This window comes from Bubalus bubalis, chromosome 17 (genome assembly GCF_019923935.1).
Source record: "Bubalus bubalis isolate 160015118507 breed Murrah chromosome 17, NDDB_SH_1, whole genome shotgun sequence".
Taxonomy (NCBI): Eukaryota; Metazoa; Chordata; class Mammalia; order Artiodactyla; family Bovidae; genus Bubalus; species Bubalus bubalis.
The window spans coordinates 11,120,615-11,131,602 of record NC_059173.1 but is presented as its reverse complement, the minus strand read 5'-3'; the positions used below and the strand labels follow the sequence as shown (position 1 = coordinate 11,131,602).

The following is a 10,988-nucleotide window of genomic DNA, read 5'->3' as shown; positions in this document are numbered from 1 at the left end:
CGAGAGCTGATGCTTCTGAAGCTGCAGTCACGTGGGACATTCCTGCTCACTCAGGCAGCAAACCCAGGAACCTCATGCCAGCCCTTTATAGCACAGGAAACCAAGAGAGAGAGAGAGACAGAGAGAGAGAGAGAGAGAGCGCCACAGGGAACATGAATCTGGCTGCATTTTGAAAATGCCTACTGGTTTTTAGGGGGAATCACATCATTTCCAGAGGATACTTTTCATAAGAATTTATGTGTCATTCTCAAGTCAACCTTGAGGGGCATCAAAGCACAAAATCATTTCTCCTCATCAGCCCATCCTGATATTGCTGCAATTCATTGCAGGGAAAGGGAGAGGTGATTCTAAGCCTCTCCATCCTCACCTGTAAAATGGGGGCAAGCTTATCTACCTTCCTAGTTGTTTATAAGGACCACAGGGGGATTGAAACATACGAAAGAACCCATTAAAAAGCTCAGCAAACAGCAAGTGTTCAAAGAACGCCTGTTCAGTCTGAAGGCGGTAAAAATCACCACTAAACGTCCGTGTTGTGTGCTGTGCGCTTAGTCACTCAGTCATGGCCCCGTGGCCCCGTGGACTGTAGCCCGCCAGGCTCTCCTCTCCATGGGATTCTCCAGGCAAGACTACTGGAGCGGGTTGCCATTTCCTACTCTGGGGGATCTTCCTGACCCAGGGATCGAACCCATGTCTTTTGAATCTCTTGCACTGGCAGGCAAATTCTTTACCGCTTAGCGCCACCTAGGAAGCGAAACATCAGTGTTATTCCCTTTCAAATGTATGGAGATTTATTTTCATAAATAAGTCTTTTTATTTTGCAATGATTTCAGATTTACAGAAGAACTGTGAGTCCCCACAAACCCTTCATGCATCTTTTCCTAATGTTAACATCTTACATTACATGGTACATTTGTCAAAACTAAGAAATTAACATTGGTACAAAACTAACTGACTTTTTATGGATTTTACCAATGTCTTTTTTTGGTTGTTTTAGGATCCAACATTGCATTTAGTCATCTCATCTCTTAATCTCTTTGTCCAAACTGGGAATTTCTGTCTTTCCTTCTTCCATGACATAAACACCCAATGAGTACTGGTCAGATGTTTTGTGTAACATCTCCCCAATCTGGGTTTATTTGATGATTCTCATGATTAGACTGGAGTTATAAACTTAGAGCAGGGATCCCTTCTCATCATGTCCCATCAGGGGACATATGATATCAACATGACTATGTTTCTTTTTCAGACGCTATCCTTAGACTTGCATACAACCCAAATCTTCTTGATCCAGTATTTCTAACTAACTAACCACAGACTCTGTGGTTTTCGGGCTTCCCCAGTAGTTCAGCTGATAAAGAATCTGCCTGCCATGAGGGAGACCTGGGTTCGATCCCTGGGTTGGGAAGATCCCCTGGAGAAGGGAATAGCTGCCCACTCCAGTATTCTGGCCTGGAGAATTCCATGTATGGTCCATAGGGTCTCAAAGAGTTGGACACGACGGAGCGACTTTCACTAACTAACCACAGACTCAGTGACTTCGGGTTTGTTTGTTTCTTTGTTTTTTGGGGGGTGGAATTTAACGTGCAATTTATTTATTATTAAGATTCTTTCTTTCTTTATTTTTGGCTGCACCACACGGCATATGGGATCTTTGTTCTCTGACCAGGGATCAAACCCATGCTCTCTGCAGTGGAACTGTGGAGTCTTAATCACTGGATTTTTAGTTGGAGTATATTTGCTTTACCAGACTCTGTGGCTTTGGATTTACCTAATAAGCACTGCCCATGGGGCTGGGTGGGGGCAGAGTCACACAGCACAAACAGAGAGGAAAATCAGAGAGGTGACAGCTTCTTTTAAGAGGATATGTCATCAAGACAGTATGGTACTGGCACAAAGACAGAAATATAGATCAATGGAACAAAATAGAAAGCCCAGAGATAAATCCACGCACATATGGACACCTTCTCTTTGACAAAGGAGGCAAGAATATACAATGGAGAAAAGACAATCTGTTTAACAAGTGGTGCTGGGAAAACTGGTCAACCACTTGTAAAACAATGAAACTAGAACACTTTCTAACACCATACACAAAAATAAACTCGAAATGGATTAAAGATCTAAACATAAGACCAGAAACTATAAAACTCTTAGAGAAGAACATAGGCAAAATACTCTCCAACATACATCACAGCAGGATCCTCTATGACCCACCTCCCAGAATATTGGAAATAAAAGCAAAAATAAACAAATGGGATCTAATTAAAATTAAAAGCTTCTGCACTACAAAAGAAACTATAAGCAAGGTGAAAAGACAGCCTTCAGAATGGGAGAAAATAATAGCAAATGAAGCAACTGACAAACAAGTAATCTCAAAAATATGCAAGCAACTCCTGCAGCTCAATTCCAGAAAAATAAATGATGCAATCAAAAAATGGGCCAAAGAACTAAATAGACATTTCTCCAAAGAAGACATACAGATGGCTAACAAACACATGAAAAGATGCTCAACATCACTCATTATCAGATCAGATCAGATCAGTCGCTCAGTCGTGTCCAACTCTTTGCGACCCCATGAATCGCAGCACGCCAGGCCTCCCTGTCCATCACCAACTCCCGGAGTTCACTGAGACTCATGTCCATTGGGTCAGCAATGCCATCCAGCCATCTCATCCTCTGTCGTCCCCTTCTCCTCTTGCTCCCAATCCCTCCCAGCATCAGAGTCTTTTCCAATGAGTCAACTCTTATCAGAGAAATGCAAATCAAAACCACAATGACTATAGTAAAGTTGCAGGATATAAAATCAACACCCAGAAATCCCTTGCATTCCTATACACTAATAATGAGAAAACAGAAAGAGAAATTAAGGAAACAATTCCATTCACCATTGCAACGGAAAGAATAAAAAACTTAGGAATACATCTACCTAAAGAAACTAAAGACCTATATATAGAAAACTATAAAACACTGGTGAAAGAAATCAAAGAGGACACTAACAGATGGAAAACTATACCATGTTCATGGATTGGAAGAATCAATAGAGTGAAAATGAGTATATTACCCAAAGCAATTTATAGATTCAATGAAATCCCTATCAAGCTACCAACAGTATTCTTCACAGAGCTAGAACAAATAATTTCACAATTTGTATGGAAATACAAAAAACCTTGAATAGCCAAAGCAATCTTGAGAAAGAAGAATGGAACTGAAGGAATCAACCTACCTGACTTCAGGCTCTACTACAAAGCCACAGTTATCAAGACAGTATGGTACTGGCACAAAGACAGAAATATAGATCAATGGAACAAAACAGAAAGCCCAGAGATAAATCCACGCACATATGGACACCTTATCTTTGACAAAGGAGGCAAGAATATACAATGGATTAAAGACAATCTCTTTAACAAGTGGTGCTGGGAAAACTGGTCAACCACTTGTAAAAGAATGAAACTAGAACACTTTCTAACACCATACACAAAAATAAACTCAAAATGGATTAAAGATCTAAACGTAAGACCAGAAACTATAAAACTCCTAGAGGAGAACATAGGCAAAACACTCTCCGACATACATCACAGCAGGATCCTCTATGACCCACCTCCCAGAATATTGGAAATAAAAGCAAAAATAAACAAATGGGACCTAATTAACCTTAAAAGCTTCTGCACATCAAAGGAAACTATTAGCAAGGTGAAAAGACAGCCTTCAGAATGGGAGAAAATAATAGCAAATGAAGCAACTGACAAACAACTAATCTCAAAAATATACAAGCAACTCCTACAGCTCAATTCCAGAAAAATAAATGATGCAATCAAAAAATGGGCCAAAGAACTAAACAGACATTTCTCCAAAGAAGACATACAGATGGCTAACAAACACATGAAAAGATGCTCAACATCACTCATTATCAGAGAAATGCAAATCAAAACCACTATGAGGTACCATTTCACACCAGTCAGAATGGCTGCGATCCAAAAGTCTACAAGCAATAAATGCTGGAGAGGGTGTGGAGAAAAGGGAACCCTCTTACACTGTTGGTGGGAATGCAAACTAGTACAGCCACTATGGAGAACAGTGTGGAGATTCCTTAAAAAACTGGAAATAGAACTGCCTTATGATCCAGCAATCCCACTGCTGGGCATACACACTGAGGAAACCAGAAGGGAAAGAGACACATGTACCCCAATGTTCATCGCAGCTCTGTTTATAATAGCCAGGACATGGAAGCAACCTAGATGTCCATCAGCAGATGAATGGATAAGAAAGCAGTGGTACATATACACAATGGAGTATTACTCAGCCGTTAAAAAGAATACATTTGAATCAGTTCTAATGAGGTGGATGAAACTGGAGCCTATTATACAGAGTGAAGTAAGCCAGAAAGAAAAACACCAATACAGTATACTAACGCATATATATGGAATTTAGAAAGATGGTAACGATAACCCTGTATACGAGACAGCAAAAGAGACACTGATGTATAGAACAGTCTTATGGACTCTGTGGGAGAGGGAGAGGGTGGGAAGATTTGGGAGAATGGCATTGAAACATGTAAAATATCATGTATGAAACGAGTTGCCAGTCCAGGTTCGATGCACGATACTGGATGCTTGGGGCTAGAGCACTTGGACGACCCAGAGGGATGGTATGGGGAGGGAGAAGGGAGGAGAGTTCAGGGTGGGGAACACATGTATACCTGTGGCAGATTCATTTTGATATTTGGTAAAACTAATACAATTATGTAAAGTTTAAAAATAAAAGAAAATTAAAAAAAAAAACACACACACACAATGAGGTACCATTTCAGGCCAGTCAGAATGGCTGCGATCCACAAGTCTAAAAGCAATAAATGTTGGAGAGGATGTAGAAAGAGGGAACCCTCTTACACTGTTGGTGGGAATGCAAACTAGTACAGCCACTATGGAGAACAGTGTGGAGATTCCTTAAAAAACTGGAAATAGAACTGCCATGCAATCCAGCAGTCCCACTGCTGGGCATAGACACCAAGGAAACCAGAAGGGAAAGAGACACGTGTACTCCAATGTTCATCACAGCACTGTTTATAATAGCCAGGACATGGAAGAAACCTAGATGTCCATCAGCAGATGAATGGATAAGAAAGCAGTGGTACATATACACAATGGAGTATTACTCAGCCATTAAAAAGAATACATTTGAATCAGTTCTAATGAGGTGGATGAAACTGGAGCCTATTACACAGAGTGAAGTAAGCCAGAAAGAAAAACACCAATACAGTATACTAACGCATATATATGGAATTTAGAAAGATGGTAACGACAACCCTGTATGCGAGACAGCAAAAGAGACACAGATGTATAGAACAGTCTTTTGGACTCAGTGGGGGTGGGGGACGATTTGGGAGAATGGCATTAAAACATGTATAATATCATATAAGAAACAAATCGCCAGTCCAGGTTCGATGCAGGATACAGGAAGCTTGAGGCTGGTGCACTGGGATGACCCAGAGGGATGGTATGGGGAGGGAGGTGGGAGGGGGTTCAGGATGGGGAACACGTGTACACCCGTGGTGGATGCATGTTGATGTACCGTAAAACCAATACAATATTGTAAAATAAAATAATAATAATAATAATAATAAAATAAAAAAAAAAAAGAGGATATGTCAGTGTCCTAGGGTCACTGTAAGAAATTACCACCAACTGGATGGCTAAAACAGCAGATTTATTCTCTCACAGTTCTGGAGGCTAGAAGTCCTAATCGAGGTGCCAATAAGGCCATGCTGTCTCTTGAAGGCTGTAGAGGACCTGTCCATGCCTCTCTCCTCCCTTCCGGTGGCTGCTGACAATCTTTGGCAATACTTGGCTTGCGGCCATATCACTCTGATTTCTACCTCTGTCACCACATGGGCTTCTCCTCTCTGTCTCTTCTGTGGCTATGTCCTTATCTCTTCTTCTTACCAGGATACCAACCACATCAGATTTAGAGTCCACCCCAATCCAGCATGGCCAGTCTTAACCTAGCTAATTCTATCTGCAAAGACTGTATTTCTAAATAAGGTTCCAGGTGGACATGAGTTTGGGGTATGCTGTTCAACAAGAGTGCAGAGGGGGGATGATAGGTAGGGAGGCAGGTTGGGATCTGAGTCCAGCTCTTCACGGACTAGGGGCTTGGACAAATCATGACCTCTCCTGTCTTACCTTCCCCATCTCTAAAATGGGAAAAGGTGATGACGATCATTATCTGTATCATGGGCATTAATTAAGCTAAGACCCATTATAGCACCTTTTAATCTCTGATATACTTTACAAATGTGAGTTATTATCTGTGACAGCCATGAGAACGTGCCTTACAAAGCTCCGGCTACAGGAAGCTTAATTGACTGAGGGCCCCAGCTGCTGCACTCTCAAATCCATTGGTGCAAACGAGGCCACGCTTCCCATGGGCTGTTTCCAGCCAGTAACTGAATGCAGCAGGAATGCTAAAACAGGCCTAATCGGGGAGAGATGGGACTTCTCTGCCAGAGACTGTCAGGAGAGGACTCCTGACACCTTGCTGAAACTTTCTTGCAATGCCTGGGAGTCCAGGACACTCCTACTGAATCTTCCTTCTCTCTCCCCTTCACTCAGAGTCTGATGGCTCGACAAGCCGCCTCAGCTCCCTTGCTATTTCCTCCCCCAGGTGTTCCCCTAATTAAATCCTGCAGTATTTAATCCCATCTCAGTGTCTGCTTCCTGAAGGACCCAGACTAGCACATTATCCCAGAAATCACCTGTTACCTTTGCCCAAGCAGCACACAGTTCCCCGCTCCTGACTGCCTTTCAAGTAAATCACTTCTGCCCTATAGTCTGTCCATGAGGTCTGGGTGAAACTGATGCCTCCCTCTACTCCAGAGGTTGGCCCCTGCATAAGCCTGACCAATCTGTCTCCTGGATTGGACACAATAGCCAGTGTTTGGTACAGAGAAGGGCATGGGACTCGATGCAAACCAATGAGATCCCCATCTGAAACTTTGCTAGTGCTGTTAGGAAGAAGGCATACTTTTACATTGGATTGCTAAGCTGGTAGAATATAAGTCTGGAGCTGCTGAGGGGCATTTTTGCTTCGCTCCAGCCTGAGACTGAAGTCTACGCAAAAGAGAGAGTGATGTAAGAAACTGGTGCCATTATTTGAGCGCCTGGAACCAGCAGTGTCTGAAGCTTCTACATTTGTCGATAATGTAAGCCAATATTCTCCTTTCTTGCTTTCTGCTTTTGGGTTTTGTTTTGTTTTTCCTTTAGCCTATTTGAGTTGAATGTTCCAACTAAAAAAGTAAATTTATAATTTTTCCTGACACCACTCTTCCTAGCGAGGGCCAGAGGATGAGATTGGGGCTTCTAGAGAGGGACTACAAAGTCAAGCAAATATCAAGGATGGACAAAATGGATTCTTTTAATTCTATGTGTGAACTACTTTCAGAGTGTCAGAAGGATTAAAGAGAAAAAAGAAACAACCAAAGCAGCATCAGTGGGAGCCAGTTTGGCATTAGGCTGCTTTTTAAAGAAAGCTCTCCACAATTAGGATTTCCAAATATAATCTCTCTCTCGTTCGACAGAGCCCAGTACCTAGACAGCTACTTCTAAAAATAAGAGAAATAAAATCTGTCTGTTTTCTGATGAATCACAAACACATTTCATCTCTGGCTCTTCAGTCTTGGGGTAGAACTCAAAAGAAGGTGTTTCCCTTCTTATAAAAAAAATTAAAATTTGTGGAGATTCCTATCGATAAATTTGTTCTGCTCTTCTTCGTAAATGTAGATGCTTTTTTTTTTTTGCAGATGCTGGTGCCTCCCATTTGGAAAGGAGGCTGATGTTAGGCCCATAACATCAAGCACCTTGAGGTTTATCCCACATGGTGAAAAGCATCTTGGCCATTCTTTGGCAATAAACAAGAGCCCCAACAAAACCAAGACTCAGTGATCCCTATCTCATAGCTCAACTAGGAGCACCCAGCCTGCTGAGGCATTGTGAGCAGGACTATAGAAGTTAGCAAAAATGCAACCTGTGAGGCATTTCTAACTCAGGGCTCAATCTCCCTCCTTTGCAAATAAAAACAAATAACAAACCATTAACATCTGGCTGCATCATCATTAATTAACATGAGATCAAACCTCACTAAGCAATTAATTCCACTTTCTTGAGTAAATGCAGATGGCAAAATAAGGTCTGTCTCATACCAGGACCCTCCTGCCCCTGTTTCAGATGTGTCTCTTTCCCTGGCACAGCTTTGATGGCAAAAAGCAAATGCACCTACTTGTTCTTTAAATAGATCTCTGCCCTGGCTGCCTTGACAGCTAATGGCCAAAGGATGCTAACACACAGTGGCACCTGTGTTCGAAAAATCAAGGAAGTTTTCCATCAACTGACTTGCTCCTTTATTAAGAGGAAAAGCAATCAGGCATGCAGGAGTAAAGCTCTGCTAGGGGATCTGAACCTCTGAACTGCACTGAACAGATGCCCAGGGATGAGGAGGACTCAGATCAATAATAATAATAACCTTAATTATTCCCACAACAACAGCAGCAGAAACAGCTATTATTTGCTGAGCACTTCCTGCAAGCCTGGCTCAGAATTACTGCTTTGTATGCAATGATCTCACCGAATTCTCACAGTAACTCTAAGAAGTAGGTGCTAATATTATCCTAGCATAACAAGATGGTTGCGGCAGATTGGCTGCAAAAAAAAAAATGACCCTAATTCTTCCTTCCTTGTACCCACAGTCCTTGCAATGTGACTTAACAATGCAGTGAGATTTTGCAGTTCTGTCCATTAACAGATGGAGTCAATTTCTCTACTCCTGGAATCAGGTTGGCTTGTGTCTTGCTTTGTCCAATAGGATGTCAAGAGCCTAGAGTTCAGAGGGCCTTGCAATTTCTGCTTCCTCTCTTGAACACCTGCCCAATAAGAAGCCCAAAGTGTCCCGCTGGAAGATGAGACATTTAGGCTAGTCTTGACCAGTCAGCTCCCCGAGACCCTCAGCCCCTAAGGTAGCACAGAAAAACTAGCCAAGCCCTGCTCCGACTGGCATTTCCACCCAGGCTACCCATAGACTAGTGAGCAGTAATAAATGCTTGCTGTTAGGTGCCCCTGGGGTTTTGTGATTGTTTCTTACATAACATTATTGTAGGAACAGATAACTGATACAATGAGGAACCTAAGTCACGGAGAGATTAAAGCAATCTCCCAGCAAATTTCTTAGCACATAGAAGATATTCAATAAATATTAGTTAAATGAGTGAATGAATGACTGACTAAATGAATTAGAATTCAAGTCCGGGTCTGTCTGACACCATAGTCTGAACATTCGACTAATAGGCTATACAAGAATGTACATTTCTATCCTAAATGAGTTGTTCCCTTTAAAAACCATGCAGCACAAACCTGACTCAATAGATATCCCCTCATTTCTATTCTCTGCCACTCCTGATTTCTCCCTAGCCCATTTAATTCAAACCCTTGTTTATGAAGTCTCTAGAGAAAGTGGGAAATGCAAGTAATGATAAAAGATGTTAGACACGATTATAATCCACCCCTGATGGGAAAAACATATTTCAACTTTTCTCTGTTTTTATGTGTTAGATACACTGGATTACCACTACCCTGCCCCCATACTCTCCATCTTGATAGCTCTCTATTTTTTTCATCTGTTTTTCCTGGCTGTGCTGAGTGGCTTGCAGGATCTTTAGTTTCTTGACCAAGGACTGAACCTGAGCCACAGCTGTGAAAGCACCAAGTGCTAACTACTGGACCACCATGGAATTGTCTGATCTCTATCTTTTAACTAGTAAGTTTAGACCATTTATATTTATTATGATTACTGAGATTTTTTAATTTAAAAATTTTATGTTATATTGGAATACAGCCTATTAACAACATTATGATAGTTTCAAGTGCACAGCAAAGGGACCCAGCCATACATACACATGTATGCAATCTCCCCCAAATTCCCCTCCCATCCAGGCTGCCCCATGACATTGAGCCAAGTTCCCTGTGCTACACAGTAGGTCCTTGCTGGTTATCCATTTTAAATGTAGTAGTGCATATAGGTAGATCCCAAACTCCCACACTGTCCCTTCCCCTCACCTTTCCCGCTGTAACCATAAATTCATTCTTGAAGTCTGTGAGTCTGTTTCTGTTTCAATCATTGAGATATTTGAATTTTGCTCTACCCTCTTATTTTGTGCTTTCTGTTTACCCTGCATTTTGCATGGTCCTCCCCCTGCCCCTCCTGTCAACTGTTTTCCCCACTGCTAATAGGAAAGTTAGTTTCTTTCTATTCTTTCAGCGGTTACCTTCCACTTTTAATATGCCTGTGGCACTGAATCTAAAATGATAACAACAGCAATCTAAAGATTTATTTTCACAACATGGCTGGTTCCTTTGTTAAGATGTGCTTTGTACATCTTCCTTGTATCCCTTTCCTTCCCTCATGACTTCATTTTTTTTCTTAATTTTTAAACTTTTGGCTGTGCTGGATCTTCATTGCCGGACAGGCTTTCTCTAGTTGGGCTGAGTGGGGGCTACTCTTCTTTGTGGTGCACAGGCTTCCCGTTGTGGTGGCTTCTCTTGCCACAAAGCACGGGCTCTAGAGCGCTTGGGATCCACTAGTGGTGTGCAGGCTCAGCTGCCCCTGGGCATGTGGAATCTTCCCGGGCTAGGGATAGAATCCGTGTGCCCTGCATTGGCAGGGGGACTCGCAACCTCTGGACCACCACGGAATTCCCGCCTCGTGCCTTTCTTTACAAAGCAGACTTGTTACTTGACTTTCCTTTCCAGCATCCTCAGCCCTCCCTCAACCCCTACTTCTCCTTTCACCATGGCCAGTGGTGATGGGGCAACAAAATAATTCTATCCACTGACAGCAAGAAATGAAGGAAGATTCTGGAATGCTGAATATCAACATTAATTTTAAAAAGGTGATACACCCCCTCCCCTCTGTAAAGAGCTTTAATCTTTCTCTTTAGAGGATTAAAA

At 42.1% G+C, this 10,988-nt stretch overlaps 1 protein-coding gene and 1 long non-coding RNA gene across 2 annotated transcripts in view; one reads left to right on the top strand and one right to left on the bottom strand.

The window, feature by feature from the left end:
- RPH3A (rabphilin 3A) overlaps window positions 1-10,988 on the bottom strand; it is a 277,513-nt gene that overhangs the window by 113,715 nt on the left and 152,810 nt on the right. The window lies entirely within an intron of this gene.
- LOC123329919 lies at window positions 6,073-7,992 on the top strand. Its single transcript, XR_006545508.2, has 2 exons — window positions 6,073-7,195; window positions 7,793-7,992. It is a non-coding gene; the product is annotated as an uncharacterized LOC123329919 (long non-coding RNA).